Here is a 22,160-nt window from a genome sequence, read left to right on the forward strand (position 1 = left end):
TGCTCATGACGCAGTACAGAAGTCTACGAATACACCATGTACAGTGCATGTACAGTAGTTTTTCATAAGTGTTGTATATAGTATGTGAAGTGTCTCATAGATGAAGTTATGAACAGTGAGTGTTTCTGTATTTGATTAAGTCCTCTCATACTGTATGACACATCCCTCACACTCAGTTTTATTAAAGTAAGCTTCCAATTTGCACACAGAATGTTTCCATTCCAGTATTGAAGCAAAAGAACTGTGTCTAAAGACAGTTTTATGCATAATTCTGTTTTTTCAAGTGTTGAATGGGAGCGTTTTATGCTCTTATCATCAGCCGCTGATGGATCAGTGAGAGCTGACACAAAATTGCTCCATTTGGTGCTTTGAAGAACAACAATGTGTCTTGAGGTGCGACCAAAACAACTTTTAAACTCTCCTCCACATTATATCACCAGTGGAAAATAACCTGTGGAAGGTCTCAGAAGTTAGGATGATGTGGGATATTACACAGAAGTGACAAACATTAGTGTTCTCCTTTCATCTTTAAGTTTACAGGGAACATTTTGGGACAAATAATCATAAATAAAATTGGAAAACAGTAGCAACAACAATAGCCACTTTGACACATAATTGTTGGATGGTTTCTCTTTTCTAGTTTTGCTGCTGGAAACTGTTTTTGAATTATCTGTCTTGTGGTTTTTCATAGATTTATTACAAGAAGATTTATTATGAGGAAATACTGTGTATCTGAAAAAGTAAAGGCAAAACAATTTTTTATGTGATCTCAGGACATTTTCCTCAAGCTCTGGGCATCTCTTATATTTTCTTTTTTAAAACTAGACTGAAGAGACTTATTACTAATGGATCCAAGAGCAATATATACAGTATTCAGTGCAGCTGCAGAAAACAGGACAGCCTGAAGGATTTGTTTCCATAATTGCCACCCAATTAATGAGCTAACTAAAACAGTGTGCCCTGCAGCAGTTTCCTCTGCTTTGTCCTCAGATTCGAGCCATATTAAGTTGTGCCTAAATTCAAATGACACATGTCCTTTGGAAGATAAACATTCCCTTTATTAGTTTATGCTGCTAGCCCAGTAATTCCTGCTTGTTCTGGTGTGAAACAATCTCCAGTGTATTACTCAGGCGTATCGGACAGCAACCATGTAATATTTTGAAATACAAAATATTTAATAAGATATTTGTAGTTTAGCAAAAAAGCTTTAGCACAGAACCTGCTCTTCCATATTCATTTAAGTTCCACAGTTGGGACCTAAAAATGAGAAAAATACGGAGTTGTGACAAAGCCCTCTAGCAGCCTTAGTAATGATGAGGGGAACAAAGTAGGAAATAAGGTGACTTAACTTTGACCAAACTTTACCAAAAACCAAAACCAAAGTGCAGATTAAAAAAAAAGTTAATTTAGTTTTTATTTATTTTTTATTTACCAGGACTACCTGGTAAAAAATAAAATATGTTTTTGCTTTTTGCTTCCATTGGCACGACTATGTAATCAGAGTTGCTACTTCTAGCAAATGTAGTCTCATCTTGGAAAACTTTAATTATTTGGCCTATAATTATATTTTTATGAATCTTGATTACCTGTGCATTAGCTTCAATTTCCCACTTGGATTATCACCATTTTTTCTACATTGTGTGGCTGCCCTGACTGATGCATAAATACCTTACATGGAGCTGAAAATGTCATTTTAAACGATCCCAACACACAGACTCCTTTACAAAAACGACTAAACTTTGTGAGATTTCTGTGACTGACTGACTGAAAATGATGTGTGCTTGCTCTCTCTCGTCTGATCAAGCTGGAAGGAAGGGAATGGAAGCAACAATTAAGTATGATGATAAAATCTCATTATATAAGCAGCCTATCAAGATGATAGTTGTATTAAAGCATTTTAACAAATCAGTCAGTTTGATCTGACTCTAGCCAGGCTTGTTGAATTAACTCAGGGCTAACTAATATTACTGTTATAGATCAGTCTGTTAAATATTTGTTTTGATTAATTGGTTACAGTTTCCCTGAGCTGAAATCTTAAAATTGTGTGGTTTATCCAACAATCTTTGGACCAGCAGTCCAAAATCCAAAGATATTTGAGTTCTAATGATAAAAAACAGTGCAAGTAGCAGCAAATAGTCATATTTGAAGGACTGTAAGTAGGAAATATGTGGTATACTTTGCCAAAAATATATTGTATAATGTAAAATGTTTGTAGATTCATGTTTTAGTGGATACTAAAACATAGTATGCTTTTCGTATTTTATTTTTTTTTTTTCAGATCATTTCTATACGTCTTCGGCTCCATTCATATTTAGTCTCTTGTGTCTGGGCTGGATGAGTGAGTGCTGTTGCTTTATGAAACTTGCTTGTGAACTGTGATATCTGGATGTCCCATCTACTCACATCTCATCCGTCAAGTGTCATTGTTGGTGCCGTGCTTTTAGTAGAAGTGACATGGAGCCATTAGTCAGTTGGGACAGATCAGGCAGTACTTCTCTGAAGAAGTGCATATGGTAATGCCTCTTGGAGGGAAAAGTAGTGTCGGGGGTTGTACAAAGGAAAGGGTTTCTTCCTGTTTTTTTTTAATGAGAGCACAGATTTCAAATAGTCAAATAAGGACATGGGCGTTGCATTATATTATAGATCTTTGTCTTGATGTAGTGTTCAGCTGTAGCATGCTGTTATTGAGAGGAGGAAAATATATCCACAGCATGCTGCACTCTGCATGATAAAAGCCCTCAATCTGTAAGACAGACACTTTATGTGCCTCAAGTAGGTCTGTAGAAGCATGAAAGACAGGGTACAGATCTCTGTCAGCACTTTGTGCAAAGTAGCAGATGGAATTAGACAATGTTGTTTCTTATCTTAGGAAATTGTGTTGAAAATGTGTGGGTTTAATGGTGTACTGTATAGTGTTGCCATTCTTTTATAAAGGGCCAGTAAAGAGCTTTTACAATCCTGGGTCTTTTTAATAAAATGTCATGATTATGCAACATCATTGTTCCTCTCTGGATCAATGACAAACGCAGGTGGAGGTGGATGAAAAGGGAGCCACCTGTTGTGTGACATTTAACAGTTAATTTTCATTTTCAGCCTTGTTTTTGAGAAGAAATGTTTCACTTCCTTTTTTAATTTACCACAAAGTTAAGTAAGCAGCACCTCCTTCTCTGCGTGGAAAATATCTTCTAGGCATTCTCGACTGGGGTGAGAATCTACAGTAATCTCATGTGGTTGCTGCCTGTCATATTTCTGTAATTCTTGATGGGATTCGTACGCCGTTAAACTATTCAGATGGAGCGTGGCAGATTCTGAACAACTGCAACATCAAAGCTAAACGTCTGGTCGCCCCAGCTTCAACACATCTGAATTAGAGTTTGTTCCATCCCTCTGAGATGTTAAACATGTCTCTGTGCAGTGACTAAGACAGGCCCGCACCACCTTTCCTCAAGATTTTAACAGTGAGGGGGACAAAAACATTAATTGTGGCATTGAAATAGTTTGAAGGATCTATTCAATTGTGCCTAAGTGCACTTCCTCGATTTATATGACACCTTAAAATGCAATTCAGAAACACAAAAGTGATCAGATGAGAAAGGACTTGCCTGATATAGAGCCCTGCGATGGAGATGACTCGGGCTAATTGCTGCATTTAAACGCACAGTATGGTTGAAAAGAGGAGAGCAATTGGAAGGAAAGCATGAGCTGCAGGTGCAATGGAAAAGGATGAAGTGTGACGTCTATTTCCTTTGTAAGAAAAATGCACTACTGAGTGCAAAGTGTACTGGCTCATTTTCATTATGGATCAGCTCTGTTTCATATCAGTGTCTATACTGCAACTACAGCTACTACTACTGCTGCAGTTACTTTTCTTAAACCTTCATGCTATTCCCCTCAAATGATGCAGAAATAAGAACCTAAATATGTCATCTTGTTACTGAAATTATACATCATTTGTCAGAGACGATGGTGCCGAGGCTTTGACAGTGTTGTAAATCTCTGTCTTGTATTTGTCAGAGTATAATGTGAGCATCAGAGAAAATCCTCTCAGCTGGTCTTAGTGCTTGAAATGTTTGTGCAGAGTGAAACGTGCGCAGCTGTTTCAGAAATACATCATTTCAATAAAACAGCCATTTCTGTTCATACAAAATTCTTTTTGGCACATCGACTGGCTAATATTAACCCATTTGCTGTGAGCAGGAATATAATGAGAAACACAGAGTGGAGCCTTCCTGTCTTTCTTTTTTTTCCCCCTCCGAACATCATTGCAGTGTTTCATTTGTAGCTTTTTACAGCTCACTGCAGCAGTCAAATTACAACAGGTATCAGTGAGCTGTTTAACCACTGAGGTAAATGATTGAGTCACACTGAGTGGACCCTGGAGGTTCAATTACCTAAATCTGTTCTTTTTCTAAATGGAAAGTATTGATTGAATTGATGTTAATACAGGGATGTGAGGATGTCCTCCATAAAGTTGCATTAGGGAGAATCAGTCTTGAACCGTGCATATACCTCAGTTTTATTTTCCCTTCACAACTTTCTAACTTGCTAAACACAAAGCAAAAGAAATGAGCTGTTCCAGATGGACATACAGCAGCAGCACTGAGGGAGAGAAAGAGACATCCTGACTCGCTCGAAAAACAGCTTGTGAATTTACATTTGACTTCAAATTTGAATATCTCTCATTTTTGTTTCTATTGGAGTTTGCAGAATGAAAGAGAAACTGCAGGTTCTGTTTTAAGTGAAAACAAAATGCCTTTTTTGAGGCTTTAGATGGTATACAAGCTGCATAATCTCCTCGTTTTTTGTTAGATTTTTAGACATAAAAGGGAGAAGCAGTTTGTTAGACTGCAAGAATGTGCTTCGTCTCTCTTGAGTGCATGCTGGCCTAACAGACTGTAGGTTTAATGAACAGTAATTCTAGGCAAAGAAAAAGAAGACAAAATAATAATGAAAAAACACCTCCTCTCCACTTCAGACAGTCATCAGATTATTAAGAAACTTAAAAATGTCAGGGGATAAACTCTGAAATAGAAGCTTTTCAAAGTCATATTATTTCCTTTTAATCTCAATGAAGCCTGCTGCTTTGTTCGCCGGAAACTCGGCTCATTAAAGACGTAAGCATTTGCTTTAAGTTTGATGACTGAGTGGCTCTCAGTTTGATAAATCAAAAACTGAAAATTTACAAGGTTGAAATCACAGCAGTCGGGAGCTGTACATTGACAGAGGAGAAACTCTGCAGGTGAAACAGAGGCAAGCACAGTTTCAATAAGTCTCAGTGGTAAAATATTTCAAGTTTAACATTAAAGGGCTGAAATATTTAAGCAGCATTTAAGCAACAATTTACCAAAGCTTAACATCTTTCAGCTGCATTGGAATATCCTACAGTAGAGAGAGTTGATCGATAGAGACTATTTTTCTTCTTAAATGTTTAGGATTTGATGCTACATTGCCTAACTCTTTGGCAAACAGTTGCCTGTTAACACATCTTGTAGTTAAAAAGTTACAGCGGTGCATTTAACTGCCATATATGTCCCTCAGGAATTGGTAGAGCTCAAAAACAGTGAAAAGAGTGTGAATATTGAACTTAGATTTGCCATTTGGCCTGAAACATGACTCAAAATGAATGTAAATGTTGCTCCATAACTGCTAGTTGTGTAAATGAGCAAACGTTTGTTAAGTTAGTTCACCTTATCAACTTAAAGACGATATGTCAATCATACGTGAAACCACATTAACATCACCACTTGATGATTACATAAAAGCACTTAAAATAAAAGCACATTTTGTGTATAGATCTCCCACCAAAGTACATGATGTAGAAAATGATTCCTCTCTGCATTACATGAAAACAGTTCCCTGTAGTCAGCCCACAGAAAGAGCTGCATAACCTGCAGCCACATTTGTTCCCATTGCTACTCCGTGATTGTGTAGGTAGAGTTCATTGTTTGAAATAAACGTCAGCTGCAGTGGAAAGTTTGTTGAGGGGGTTCCGCTATATCTACTGTATCTAAACCTTGTTGATACACAATTGCTCTGTGTAAAACATGCATGTTATAGGTGCTTAAACTGCAAAGGAATAACAGAGACTGTGTTCATGGACATCTCAACTGGAAAGTACAATTTCAGATGACCAAATGGTATCCTTGTAATAAGCATTTTTCAGTCTGTAAACCTTTTACACAGAATCACAAGTGTATCATTAACTGGCAGGTCCCTCCAACATGTTATCACACTGGTGGAGTGCTCTGAATAGATTATTCATAGTGCCTGATAACTGTGTGGGATGTCTGTGTAGGAGTGGGGATAGAAGCAGGATGCACTGTATTACCTCGGCGACTACCAACAGCTGATGTCTTCATCACATTTACAACGGCCCTTTGTCTGAACAATCGTGCATTTAATGAGCAGTAACTTCAGATTTTACAACAGCACTGGTTTAACAGGAGAGAAGTTAAATAATGGCAGCTTCTCTGTCGTTCTCAGGGTGAAGCGAGCTAACTGAAGTGATCTGAATCATTCATTTTTATGCTGAAAATCACTCATCTCCCTGCCAGCAAATCCATACAAACATGCAGCAAATGTGTAATTCAAATGTAAAGCTTTATGCATGTGTGTCCTTTGTATGTGTTTTCATGGAATTAGGCCTGCATCTATTGATCATTTTTATCTTTCATAGTTTTACTCACTAAGCAACTCAAATGATTAGTAGAGCATCAAAACAGTTACGTCAACCCTACCTGAAAAGGCCCTTGATTATATAGAGGCTGTTACTGATAATGATATTTGAGAGTAGCATAAATTGGATTACTGATACTGTCTATGATATATTATCTCATCTAAGAATTATGACAATGGTATTTACTCGGTGAGGCTGCATTCAGCCAGCTGGTATAATGTATACCTTGGTCTCCATCCTAGTTTAGCATGTTAGCATACTAACATTAGCTAATTAGTACTAAACACAAAATACAGCTAAGAATGATGAGAATGTCAGTAGCTTTGAAAGTATTTGATGACAAATGAAATTAGTGGGACTGGGGGCGACATTGTGCCAACTTTATTTGCTTCAGTGCAAACAGGCAAAATCAGCATGATGAGCGGTATTCTTAGCAGCAATATAGCAGGATCCCTGTTTAAAAGGGACTAGAGAGACTTATTCTTTTGGAGCCATCAACATCTGTACAAAATGTCATGACAATCTGTCTAGTAGTTGTTGACACATTTTAGTCTAGACAAAAGGAAACAAGCATGGCCAATAAACTACCCAGTGTTCTGTCTATTTTCTGCTGGATAAACTGTGTCTAAATTATCTCAAATATCTCCTCGATATCTCTTTGGTCATTGGCTGATTATATAGACCATATTGATAACACAAATTTATTGCCCAGTGCATTGGTCAGGCCAGTTGATTGGTCTAGCTGTACTCTTGTCAGTATTGTGACCCAAAAGTTCATGCCTTTTCTCTCGTTACATTTAAATGTGTATGACACTCCACAACTTTATTGTACTCTTGTTTTACTAGAACACATAGCATACAAGTTTACTTCACTTAAAATTAATTACAAATTAATTAAGGATATTATGACACTATCTTGATTTGTCGTGGCAATGTTGTAGCTTTAATAAGCCTAATTTAGTCAAAGATTAATTAAGGATCATTCTTCAACATACGTATGCACTCAACAGTATGGCTTATTAGTATTCATGAAACATTTGGAGAGGCTAAGGGCTTTGTTTGAGATGTAATCATGTCTCAAATTAACACAACAAAAGGTTTAAGTATGATGCTCGTCAGAGGTCAAACAGAGACACTCCCTGAAGATGAAACAGCCAGGTAAAGGAGAAGGATGGATGTAGGTGCATTAATCCGTATATCAGGAATATGAATGTTAAACAGTGCCCTGAAATTCTAATTGTGTTCCTGTTAATCAACAAGACTGACAACAGGCCGGGTGAGCTCTAGGGAACTGGGAGGAAATCTATTAACATACAATATGTTGCTGTGCTTGTTAAAATAATGGAAAAGCTTTGGGGTGGGGGTTGCAGGGTGAGGTGCATTGTTCTCCTTGCTGTCACTTTTGTTAATTGCAAATCCGAATCCTTTAAAGCCGGATGGAAGTTTGTGCAGTTTGACAAGCTTCATGAAGACTTGAACTCCACACTCCCACTGAATTGTGTCTCTGGGTAATCCTAATTGAACATGTATTGGCCATGCAGCTTACGTTGTTTTGGCACTTATTAATAGCACGCTGAAGGAGAATTCTAATGTGGTTTCTACAATTGAAATAAGAGATAAACAAGAGTCCAGATCTCTTTGGCCTGCGGAGGCCAGTAACGCTTGACTTGTCACTACAACTCCTCTAATTGGGCCCTAGGTGAAGACAGGATGGGGCTTAAGGGACTGACTGGCTTTATTTTTCAGATCTATTCTTATAAAGCAGTTGTGGTTTAGATTTGAATGTCTTTGCTCTCCAATAAAAAAAGACTATGGATGACAGTCTACCTTCAGGAAATCTTGTCTGAAAAGGTATTAAAAAGTCTTGAATATTTTTTTCTTGCCTTATGTTGTTGTTGGCTATTGGGAGACATTATACATCTACAGTATTAACTACAAGAAAGATTGGTGTGACATTGGATAGTGAATACTGGAGGCTGTTCAAGCATTTTTGTGGAGTTTGAGTCAACACCATAAGACACTGTTACTACAGAAGCTGGGAAGCCTATTGATTCATAATGAGCAAGTTTTAAAAACGAAATTAAATTAATAATAATAAAATAATAAATTAACTTGTTAATTGTATTACTAGGAATTATTGTTATATGGAGCTGGGAAGTACTGACAAATCATGATATAAATGTCAATAAATTAATGTAGTTGATAAACAGTTCTAGGTTTTGTCTCTACTGGTTTTCCATCACTCTATTCAGATTTTGTCAAAACTCTCCAAATGGATCCAAAGGATCTGTTTCCTGTTTTTGTAGAAATGGCAGGTAGGTGATATGTCAGGGAGCAAAGTTGTATTAATTTTTGCTTGATAAAACTGAAACATACACTCTCATTAAAGCCTCTGCTGGAGTATATGTAACAGAGCAAACCAAGCTTGACGTGGGTGCTCACTGCTTGTGACAGAACGTTCACAAGCCTGGGTCCCAGGGGTGCTGCGCAGAGAGGCTTCACCACGGTGCCTCATCCTCTCAGCAGACAGCAGAGAGTGGCAGCCCCGAGGGAGGGCCACTCAGTCCTGTCTGCTCACTGGCCAAAGTACAGACATGTACTGTCAGATATGTCCTTCCACTGGGTAGCCAAACTTCTGTGGTTACATGAAACTACATGACCTCTTCACCCCTTATCTCAGTAGATTTTTGGCAGGTTTGGAAATTTTGCCATTTCTGTGCCCTCAGGCTCATGCTCGGACAGTAAGAGTGTGAAACTGTCACAAAGGTTGATTTCAAGCCAAGATATAAGGTGTGACGGTGTCCTCTCCTGGCAAATACAGAAACCTCCTTTAGTGGGCGTTCAAACCAAAAATAGCAGTTTTAAAAAGAAAAAAAAGGAGGAGGGAAAAAAAAAGCAAGCAGCTGCGTTTGTGTGGGCGGGTTGCGACAGGTACCGGTGAAAAGATGGAAATATGAAAATCCATCCATGAGGACCAGTTTTAACAACTTATCAATTTATCCACAATTTAGTTCTAAGGCTTGTCAGACATGTGTGAACATTTTGACACAAACAGTTGAGTCAGATTCTGTTTTTTTTTTTTTTTTTGGCCAGAAAATGCTGTTTTTTGGCAAGAAGTGGCTGTGTGCTGGGTTTTTAGTCTATCCAGTACTGAATCCACTTATTTAATCAAAATCCTTTCAACTCCTTATCAAATCTGTTTGTTGTGTGTAATTTGATTAGGTGGAGACACTTAGGTTTCAATATCTATCTTAATATTTTAAAACTAAAACAATGATTGACATTTTAAGAAAACATTTTGCAAGACATTGTATATTTCTCTTTGCTAATAAAAAAATCTGTGTATTTAGTGTACTAACAAAAATGGAACTGGCTATCCAAACTATAACCTGACCAGTATTGGAATTTTGACACCGGTGATGCTATTTTTAAAATATCTGAAACATAGTTGGACTTTTTTTGGACTGTAATTTTTTCTCATTTATCAGATGATCAGTCTACCTGCAATAAGCCAATATCAGCCTTTAGCAGGTCTGTCTCTAATCAAACCCCAACCCACTTTGGAGGTGGTGTCTACTACGTGTCTCCCCCAAGCCTTGGATTTTGGGCCACTGCCCTGGACAGTTCAAGTTGAACATCTCTGCCATGCCTTGCATTTCATTAATGTTACTCTGGTTGATTGAACTGCTCCACTGTCAGGTAAAAATAGTGCATGGGACCTGATGTGACTGTCTTAAGTGCTGTAAAAGTAGGGCAAAGGCCTGAGGAGGCTAAGTGTTTCATTAGGGTTGTAAAGTTGGCACCTCCATTCGGAGCCGGTTCACTGACACAGACCCAAAAGCCTCCAGGAGGCTTGGCATTTAATTCTGGTGTCCCACAACCACCACCTCCATACTTACTCTGGCACTCATTGGAGTTGCGGTACACTGTATTTACTGCAGTGTGCATTTCTTAAGGTTCTGAATTACCCCACAGTATGTAAAACTAATCATCCCTAAACTTAACATCGGTGTCAGCAACAGTAGGCTGATGGGTAATGACCCTGCAGCTTGAAAGGATACAGTCAGCCTTTAAGGTTTTAAAATGCTGTTTCTCCTGCTGTTATTGTCCAGATGGACGGCTGCCCTCTCTGTCCAATGTCTGGTCTGGACACTGTCAAAGCTGAACATTTGATGTAGTGCTTAGAAATAAGTAAAGTTTTAGAAACATCCTGAGAAGTTCCTGCTCTTGCATGAGTTAAATGCACACAGTGAGCAGCAGGTTCATAACCCATGCAGTGCAGTGTCGTAGCAGAGTGTGCAGTTTCAGCATTTTCAGCCCTTTCAAAAATTTGTTTCTTGATGTCAGTTAAAAATCTCTGATATGTAATCTTGCCAAAACCAATTAGGCTACAGTAAATCTGTATCAAGAATTCCCACTTCAGAATGGAAGCACTCTTCTGAGACACTTGCCAGGACTGCAGAGTTAATTAATCCCTGCAATCAGAGGTCTGATGAAATAAGAGCTGAATGTTGCCCCTCCCAAGACAACTGTTAACAAAGCTGTTCTGCTCTTATTAGTTCTGCAAAGTGCTTATCAGACAGCTCCAAATCTAAAGCCCAACACGCCATTTTCAATCAAATGTTGCTCCGAGGAATTGAAGTGAAAGTATGATTGTGACCCAAAGTATTCACCTCTGGATCACTGAACTGTAGCCCTGTGGGAAGTGTATTGATCAAGGCAGAACATGCAGAAGCACTGGAAGGACCTGTTATTACAAGGACCGGTAGCTCAGCTTGAAGTCTCATGAGATATTTAAAATCTTTGTTCCTCTACCAATTTAAATATAATATAATCCATGGTTAATGCAAAGTATTACCTAACTGTATTTGGACTGTAGTACTACAGATATAAATGTAATAACTTGTACTGTAACATTTCAGGCAACAAAAATCTGACCCAGTATCAGAAAGGATGTTCCTAATACATCCTGCTTGAAAGCCACCTACAAAAGTTGTCTGTGTTTTGTCAGGTTTCTGTTGCTTTTGTTTGAAATCATTTTTTTCTGCATTGGCAGACCGTACCAAACATTAAATAAGAAAAGGAGAAACGTTTGGCTACAATGGGGCGCAGTGACAAATATTTTTTGTCATAATGAACCAGTGTAATCCAATTTTTAACTGAGTTCCAAACTCAGTGTTGTAAATCACTGTTTTAAATCGGTATTAAATACATTTGAAGGCAAAGTTAATGTGGTAGTAACTGCAGGCAATTTTGGTGGTAGCTTGTAAACTTAATTGATTACATTTTGTAAGTGATCCCTTATGTTAAGTATCATTCACCGGTGCTCATTGTAAACTCTAGCAAACAGTGACCACTTTATCAACTACTCCATATAGGTTGTTGAGATTAACAAGCAGCAGTCTAATTAATTTAGCCACAACTTAAAGGTCACAGAGAGGATTGCTAACTTGCTGTGAGTGCTGTGAGCCTGTATATTTGCAAAATACAGTAAATGATGAATGTTACCACTTGCAGGCTCCATTTTCTTTCTTTTTTTGGGGGGGGGCAGTTAAAGCATTCAGGACAGTCTCTTTCATAATCATCTGATGGCGGCATAAAGACACAGACAAAATAACATAGACACTTGGACTTAAAAGTAATTTTGTCTCACTCATGAATACAAATACGTCAAATACAAAACAAACAGTTGCTATTAAAACGCTGAAAGGCAATTAATAGCATTTGTCAGGCAATTAGCACTTTGATATGAGCAGTCAAAGCAAAATGAGCCGACTAACCAAGCTTCAAAGAGGCCAAATCCTTTGTGTCAATTGCATGTGCTGTGTGTCTTTTAATATTCTGCTGTTATTTAATAAGCTGAGAGAAAAAGTCTTTCAAATCATGATGAACTTTGACAATCAGCATCCATAAAGGGTAACGATAAGTTCGAAGACTCAGCAGGACGAGCAAGATCCTGGGACTGTATGTAAATTTGAAGCTCTGCGTGTTTCTGAGTGAAGTGATGTTACATGGATTCACTCAGATGTTTGAAGCTGATCCCTGTATCCATGGCGACAAAGATGTAGGTTTAGTCTCAGAAGTGTGGAGGGGGGCACAATAAAGTCAGAGTTTCTTCATTTGTTATATAATGTTGTTCTACTAAAACTAACCTGCTAAAATTATGTCTAATTTTCTTGATAGCAACATGATACCTTTTGCATCGTTTTTGGAAAATTATTTGTAAAGAAAAACAGCCAAACTATCTTTTTAATCTGAAAAACACAGAAAAGCTGGGGGGGACTTTTTCAGCCCCGAGGTGTCTGCAGTCTTCCTTACAAGCTGCATTCAGCCCCCGAAATCCTCCACCAAGTAGGAAGGCAGCTTGTATATTTGTGTTCAACTGTGAGGGAAAGTCAAGGACCAAAAAAAAAACAAAAAAAAAAAAACCCCTCTTCAAATCACCTGCTACAGGCTATAAGCTTGTGCGCACTGTAATGATAAGAAGAGGATACTTTAATGAATGAATCAAGCTGAAACTGTGAAATTGAGGGGGACTAAAATATGATTTGAGAGGTGAGGTGGACATGTCTCTCCCCCATCCCCAGTGGGGCTATGCCCTTCCAGGGTGACTTGGTATATTGAAATTCTAGTAGTCATGTTTGGATAGGGACGATTAGTTTAGCGTAACACTGTAGCATTATTTGCAGCAGTAGGTTGGGTCGGTGTTCATATTAATTTGTCTAAACTCCTCTACCAAGCACTACCACAGACCTCTGAAGCTCAAGAGCAGTGTTTATGTGTTGCTCAAAGGCACCTTGATGGTACTTATTAAGAGAGGGAATCATTGTCCCTTTAACTTTACTACTATGTTCTTCTGTTTGGGATTTGTTGCCAATGCACAGAGCAAATAAAAAATATTGCAAAAGCAAATCGCTGCCAGTGGTGCGTATAAAAAAAGCCTATTGTTTGTAAATGACTATGCACTTCTATCTCCTTGAACAGTAATACAAATCTTGGTTATAAATCATAGGCCCCCAGTAGATCATAATGAAAACTCCTGATGGCTATGTTTAGTATTGTGTTCCCACAAGGCCACGCTTTTCACATGTCAGCAAGCTATTATTCTGAGCGTAATTAGGATAAAGGTGGATGGAGATATCAATATTGGGCGTGCACACTGAGAGGCGACAATAAAGCTCAATGACTAACATGACAGTGATAATTGCTTCTTTTATCACTCTGCCACTGTAACATATTTTGATGTATTAAACCAGATTCTTCCTTCTATTGCTATTGTAGTGTTAGTATAGGGCCAACGTGAGGAAATGACAGAGTTGTAGCTTAAAACAATGTTCCAATCGAGCCTTCCTATTGAGTAATGCAGGAAAAAGTAAAAACACTACATCTCAACCAAACTCTTGTTTGTGGCCAGCTCGTCTCAGGTGTATTGGTTTGTTGTTGCTGTCAGGGTTTTTTTTTTCTTTTCCATTTCCCCAAAAGACTTTCATTTTTCATGACATGAAGCACTGGGGGCTAAAGACAGGTATTTGTATCCTCAGTTAATCCTTAGTTAATAGTTTCTGAGCTGCACCACTGTAGCAGAGAGTAGGCGTTTTACTTTGAAACAGTAAAACTTGTACAGAACAGGCTGAGATAAAACAACTGAGAGTAGAGGAAAACACACACAAAACACACAACAAAATATAATTTACACTGAACTACATAAAGTTTTTGTTAGAGCTTTTACAGTCTTCTACAGATAAAAAAAATGTTAACAAACAATAATATTCAAATAGTATGATGGAGGTTTAATGATGTGTGCAAACTTTGGAAAGGAAAGTGAGAGAGACACAAGAATAAGACACTACAACCATGCTAGCAGCTCTGTGAGGTGGTGCTAATGCTGAAGTCGGCATGCTAACCTGCTAACTACAACAGTGCTAAAATGTCGATGTTCAGCCAGTACAGTGTTAACCAATTATTCAGGGAGAAATCCATACAAATTAAAGTATCCAGCACTTGGGTTGAAGCCTTTTGTGAGACCTGTTGGTCTCAAACTAACATCAGTCCTTTCCACCAGTAGTGGATGTTAGTGAGTTGTTTGTTCGCTTATCCTTTGCACAGTCATAGATCCATTTATTCTGTTGTTGATTTAACCACTGACTTGGCAGCTCAATCATTTTTGGCAGGATCCTGTCACTCATAAGCACTCAGATCCTCATTCTGTGTGTATTCATTTATCTTCAACCTGGAAGAGCTCATTTGTCATCTCAATTTAGTTTTGACATGGCTTCATAACCCTGGCAAAACCTTGTTTGTCCTGTAAATTAGCAGCCAGTGCTTTACAGTTTTTAGGGCAAGGGTTCAATAAAGAGTGACCAAGCAGCTGTATTTCTGTGGGCTCAAATTAGGTTCAGGAAGTTTTTGAGCTTTTAAAGCAATTATAGTAACACATAATTCCAAAGTTTGTAGGTGCAAATTAGCCTTTGTAAACCTAATTCTGCACAAGAAATTCAATTTGTGCCTGTTTATAAGAGATTTGTATTTGAGCCCATATATGTCCAGACTGAGATCAGGATGTGTGGGTTTTGGTGGAAAATCAGGACATGGCTGAACTGTTTCTCTGACAGCCACTGTTTTCAGAAGCATTTAAATGGTTTTAATGTTTGTTTTCATCCAGTATAGCTTCTTTCTTCAATTAACCTCATCAAATTTTTTATACCTATTTGTGAAACTTAAATCCTGCCACATTGCTGTTCATTCTGTCTCGTCATTTTCTTGCCGCTGGCAGTGAGGCCCCAGCAGGGGAGGAGCACTGAATCCAGCAGTCCTACCTACGCTTCTAGAAGGATGAAAATCAGACACTAAAGGCTCCCTTAAATGCTTATCCTGTTTACTCAATAATCATCCATTTATGCCAAAATCTGTTTACCCATTCTTGGTTTGACTGAAGCTTCTTATACGTATATTATAAAGGTATTTTTTAGCTATTTTGTATGTGCTCATGCATTGATTTACACCAGAATAGGTAGAAAACCATAAGACTTTCTGGTATGTGAATACCAATTAGCTCACAATATTTTGGTATGGATTGTGTTTCAAATACAAGTTAATGTGTAGTCTGGAGAGTGTATATATCATAGATAAATCCCGCTTAACCCAGGACATTGCAAAAAGAGCTAAATGTGAAAAGTTATTTTATATATCATATTTTAAAGTTAAGACATTCTAATGTGTACATTTACTGTGTGTAATTTGGGAGAGGGCAGTAATGAAGGTGAGCAGGGATATCATATAATCAAGTTAGAAAGTTTTAAGAAACCGGAACAGCAGGGAAATGGCAAATAAATACAGCTTCACAGAACAGCTAGCATGGCTGTAGACTTAATCTTGTTTTAAAATTACCATCAGTACAAGCATCAGATGAAACAACATTAGCTATTGATGCCTCTAACCTTGTGTATTAACAATAAATGAACTTTGTATTTCAGGAGAGATGAAGAGGGGTGGTTTTATTGATGTCAGAGTTTCCTTGTGAGTCAGCATCAAGTGGTCCTTGCTCAGGATATTATCACAGTGTCACATTTTTCTCAGTTGTAGTCAACATCTTCACGGTCCCAGCTCATGCTCTTCTTTGTCTTCACCCATGACAATGGCACATTTATTTGGGCTTCCAAACATAGTCAGCAGTCAACTGAGGTGAAAATACCTGAGTTCTGGCATTCTGTACTGCAACTGAGGAGTTTTCAAATCCAAAGAAACTGAAATGTCATGTCCAAAAAAATGACAGTGAAAAAACAGGAAAGGTTCTGATGGAGAAAGTTCAAGACACTGACATTGAATTCTTTAGAATAACCTATATTCAAAATGTTTGTTTAGCAGAGGAAGTAGGTGTGATGAACATAATTAGTGAAGTGTTTTGCCAGTGACCAGATAATTACACTGTTTGATTACTGCTACATTTTGTGACACTTGAATTTGCGCTTCAAATGAAATGTTGTTAGAAGCGTGCCTGATTTCACACTAAAGATGTGAAATGACATATTATCAAGTGGGTGAGAATTGTAAAAGCAGAGAGTTAGAACTCAAGTGAGAAGAAAGACAGGGACATACTGTTGCAAAAAACATGCAGGTTGGTTAGATACATGCATATTAAACACATGCTGCACAGAATAAATAATAAATGTGTTTGATTTTTGTAAATTTTTTTTACGAGTTACTTTTTTCTTTGTGGTCTCAGAGTTTAGAGAATCATGTTTTCAAAGAAATGCCTGTTTTCATATATTTGCTCCAAATTAATTAGAATACCTTAGACACAGATTCCCTTGTGATCTGTTTATTCTTTCGAAATTAAAAGGAATAAAAAGTCTCAGGTTAAGACGTTCATTGACTCTGAAAGCCTTATGAGTCACGATTTCTGGTCTGACATGATAACCAGCAGAGCTGATTGAGGGGGATGACCTTCACAAATGCTTATCCAGGGCTGGTGCTCAGGGCAACCTAATATTGGCATTGGATTATTCCTACATTCCTAATTAGTGCGCCTGGGCTTCAGATCAGGCAACCTCCATCAAGCAGCATCCATGCAATTATATTTATCACAAACCAAAATCTAAACAGGCTGGTGGACAAAAAGGTTGTTTGTAAAGAAAAGGATTTGGAAATGGTATTGATCCTCTAAAAAATCTTGCCAGCAAGGTTGAGTGCTGTCTGCATTGAAACATAATTCAGTTTCTCACCTGGACTCCATTTCCTTCTTTATTTTTCAACATCATACAGTCCAGATTTTTTTGTTCCACTTCACTTCAGAGCTACTGCACCTGCAATTTCCTTGTCTGGTGATGTCCTCTAGGGCCTGCACTTTGGCAAGCAAAAGACAAGTAGATCTATACTGGAAAGATGGTGGGACTTTTGCTAGAGTTGCTCTGCATGATGAACACAAGAACAAAAACAGAGCATCATCCTGGACCTCCTTTATTGCATGAAATGGATCAATGATTTGCATGGATGAGTGATCAGCAGCAAGTTAAGATATCAATAAAAGTATTCAGCGTGGTTCCTTAAAGGTTTAGAACAGGATTTTGCCATAAGGCTATTATCATCATGTACTTTCAGTGAGTTGGTGGGCTAAACCTGGCAGGATCTTCCCTGCAGATTAGAAGTCTAATGAGAGAGGCGTAACTCATAGTGAACAGAGCTGTATCACATATACTTGACCTTGTGGGGCCATTGTATTGAGGAAAACCTTTGACGAAGTAGACCACCACTCCAGTATTTCATTAAACTTAATGATTTCCTTTAATTGTTCCTAAAGGTTGAGCAGTAACACGTTTAATTAATGGGATATCTTACTTTTCACTGAGACCGAGAAGAACACGTTGAACATTCTTCTTGAGAAAGATGGATACACAAAACCTTTGGTGGACGATAATGATGGTAAATGAGTAAATTTGCCTCTGCCAAGTCACATGAGATATTAAGATAATTAAAAATTAAAATGGCCACTGTTAAGTCAATCTTAAGTTCTTCAGCACACTGTTAATGACTTCCCTTAAGCATATTCTGAAATGTGACTGCTGCTATTGTGCGAATGTGGTGGTTTGCTGCACTTTAGTCACATAATCCTCATCCAGATTTGCATTAAGAGGGAATATGTCAGTATAATGCAACTAAGAGTTGACTGCATCTAAGTGCACAAAAGTGGTATGTCTGATTTAAAGTGTTTTCTTTTTTATATTAATTTCTATTTTTGGCTACTTTTCTCACTTGGTTAAACTTGTGACGGATATCCTTCTGTGTCCTAAGAGAAGCAGCGCTCTATGGGCTCTGAGCTACACTTCCCTGAGCCCGTGTGCCTTTGATCAATGTTTTGTCAGATTGACTGAGTTAACAGTAGCCTGGAGTGTGCACCTGCGACCTGGCTGTAGAGATTATTCTATGTCGCTGTTCATTAAGCCAGAACCGTTTAAACCAGCAGGGCTTGTTTTGCGTGCGACTCTGCCTGCACGAGGCACTGGACTTATCGTTTCGCTCATGTGATCAGCCCGGCCACCACAGTCTGCACAACACACAGGAACCTTACATTAAAATTACATCGCTTAACATTGACCCTAATAAGTTGAGATAAGAGGTGTAAATTAAAGAAGAGCTTCTGAAGGCTTGAGTTTAAAGGAAATTTAGGTTCTTGTATTGTCTCCCCATGTTTTCTAGGGTTTGTGGATGCTCCTGTTTGCTTTACCCTCTTATTTCCCTTGGTAATAGGTCTTTTCCTGCCATAGCTTGAGGTCTTGAGGTGCTGGCATCAGAAGCTGAAGGAGCCATACTGTTGCTCTTTACTGCTCCTGAACAGTCAGGGTGGGTCAGCTGCAGAGAATGAATTTCCCATGAGGATTGATTAAGTAACATAATGCAGGGAGGGCTTTGCTTTTCTGAGAAATGATCCAGGAATGACTTGGCCACAACATAGGTTTTAATGATGAATAGAGCTGCAGCTAATGATTATGTTCATTATCGATTAATCTGCTAATTATCTTTCAAGTAGTCCATCTCTCATTTTATCCATAAAATAATTGAAAGTTGTGAAAGGTGTTGTCTTCAAATCTATCATTTTGTTTGATCAACAGTCTTAAATGCAAATATGACATAAACAGAGAAGCAGCAATTCATTTAGGGAGCTGGAACTAACAAACCCAAGGCATTTCTGCTTGAAAAGCAATCATCAAAATAGGTGGTAGTTAGTTTTCTTTCGATCAGTTAATTGACTAATTGTTTGAGCTCAAATGATGAAACTCTCTTTATATCTATCCAATATCTCTATCCCAGTTTATTCATATAGAACACATATTCAAAGGACTTCAGATAATGTGTTGAGTTATATAAGTTTTGAGTCATATATACTGACCACAGACTCAAACTGCACCAGTGTGATTAGTTCATCAGTTGGCTGGAGGTTATCTTAGGTAATTTCATATCATTAGCTTGATGAGCAGTAATCACTGCTCTTGGATGCTGACGTAATCCTTCCATGCATACTGCCAAATTTGCAACTCATTCTATAACAGTGTGTAAAATCATACAAATTTCATTTAATGAATAGAACTGCAGGCCTTCGTTACACGTCATCCCCCTTGTCCCTATCCCTGATTTCCTGCCTGCACAGTTGTCATGATTTACTAACAGCAAAAGTTTCCAAAATACTTGTTGCTATTCCCCTGATTTAAAGGGGACCTCCAGCGGGGGTATGGATTGGATATGCTATCTAGGGTTTGCATTCGAATTAGTTGGAACAAATTACATGCCAGTTCAGATTTGTTCAAGCTTGACTTCTTGAAGAAGCCTCGTGAACAGTACCTTCGACTACCCATGTTAGGATGGAGCTGTCTTTATGTTCTATCTGTCATAATGTAAAACCCTTGGTCATATTTCAAACCCTGTCTACTTGAATTATGGCTGACATTAGCACTTTAACTGTGTATCGTAAGGGGGTTTCTGGCCGGTAAGATAAAGCTTACCAAACCATGCATTCAACATCTGACTTAACAGAATATTTATTCAGTAGTATTCAGATTACATTAAATACCAATACATGTAATCTTTCTGCCATTCTTATTATGGACACAAAGAATAAAACATGTTAGTCCACAGGCTTCTTTAGCTCATTTACTGTGTGCATTATTTAATTTTGCACAAATTAAAGATTAAAAGCAAATGCTAGAAATGAACCAAAGTGAGTTAAGCCTGATGCAGTGACACAGTGAGTTAAAAAAAACTTTGGAACTGAATGTACTGTTGAATGTACTCCTCTGCTGCTCCCTGCGTATGTATCTACTGAGGCCTCACAGCATCTACTTGTCCATCCTCCACATCAGACTTGTTATTTCACTTGAGGACCATGTGCTCCTTTTAATTTGTAGAACTCCAGCAAACTGTCAAACACATCTTGATGCTACCTCTTTCCACTTCACAGAGCTTACTCCTATTGTGGCCATTGCAGTAAACATCTCTGAGCTGTAACTTCAAGTCTCCACTCTTGTAATGTGCAACGAGGGAGCAACTCCAAATTGCAAAGCACACTGTTGTTTCTGCTGTTTTAATGTGATTTTGAGACATTCTTTACTAAGGATATACACAACCAATAAATGCAATGTCAACAAGAGTAATAGTGTTATTAAATGTTTATAAATATATAAAGAGATGTTTGCCTTTGATTTATTCAATTAATTGTCTCGAGCAGATCTATTCACCTTTAGATTACATGTGAGGAAATAAAACTCAAGACTCAGATATGTCCTGGCTCCCAGAGGGGCTCTCATTTTTTGATTTGATGAATATTGCTTCTGTTGGGGCAAACAACTTTCAGCACATGCCTCTACCACTGCTGGGAATATGTCACGAGCCATATATTGTGTGACCATAAACCTGTTGAAGCAGCAGCATTTGTGCTATCATGAGATGAGCGGTAGCTGCTAAGCATATGTTGTTTGCACGTGCTCTGCACTATGATGTCTGGAGGCCTTGTTCCAAAGATTTGAGTACCAGGCAGCCATAGCCCCTCCGGCTGTGTTTGCTTTTGGATCTAACTCATGTGAAATTGATGTGTGGTGGACACTGATCCATGCAGAAATGGGACAACACCCGAAACAAATGTCAAAATCATTCTCATCCATGCTTCCCTCTAAGCGCCACCATTTTTCTTGTCCACCATCTCTGGCAGCTGTGGGAGGTCAGGCATTCAAATTAAAGGGCCACATAAAGAGTAAAGGGCCCAGTTGTAAGCAGCGGCACATGCTTCATGAATCACGGGTATTCCAAGCACATAGATGAAAAGGGTTAGCTTCCTCCCTTCAGGGACATCTGGCATGAATGTGCAGCCATATTATTCTTCCCAGAGGACCCTCTTAGCTCCTACAGGAGCCTTACAATACAGCTTCACAACAACATGACATGCTATTTCTTCATCTAGCGGATCATGTATGTCCTCATGTGGCCTTGTTTCACATTATCTGTGAAGGCACAAACCAAAAGTAGGACTGTCGATGACATCCATATTTATAATAGCATGTGTCATATATTTTTTTCATGGCCTTATGGAATACATTAGCTGTGTATTAGGATGGGCCATCTTTACCCACATGGTATTCATCCTTGTGCAAACTATTTTCTCTTCAGCATCAGAAGTATGCAGAGTGCGCTGGTGTAACCTTTTGATGACCTGCAGGTGGATTATATCTCCAACTGGTAACCTCCAGTGCTGTTGAAATTTTATATAAATTTGTGCACTAATTAGTAAAATAATTAGGTACTAATACAACAGCAATAAATTCTGCCTTCAGGTTATAATGTTCTGTTTTTTATTGAAATTATTTTAGAGAGATGTTAATTCAAATATATGGTCGTTTTGAGGGCTGCAGTTTGTGGTGCTGCTCACCTGCTTTTGCATTGTATGTCAGGTTTTTCCATTATTTTGCCTATATATAAATAAAAACTATAGTAGCTCTAACAC

Source organism: Lates calcarifer, linkage group LG11 (genome assembly GCF_001640805.2).
Source record: "Lates calcarifer isolate ASB-BC8 linkage group LG11, TLL_Latcal_v3, whole genome shotgun sequence".
Classification (NCBI taxonomy): domain Eukaryota; kingdom Metazoa; phylum Chordata; class Actinopteri; family Centropomidae; genus Lates; species Lates calcarifer.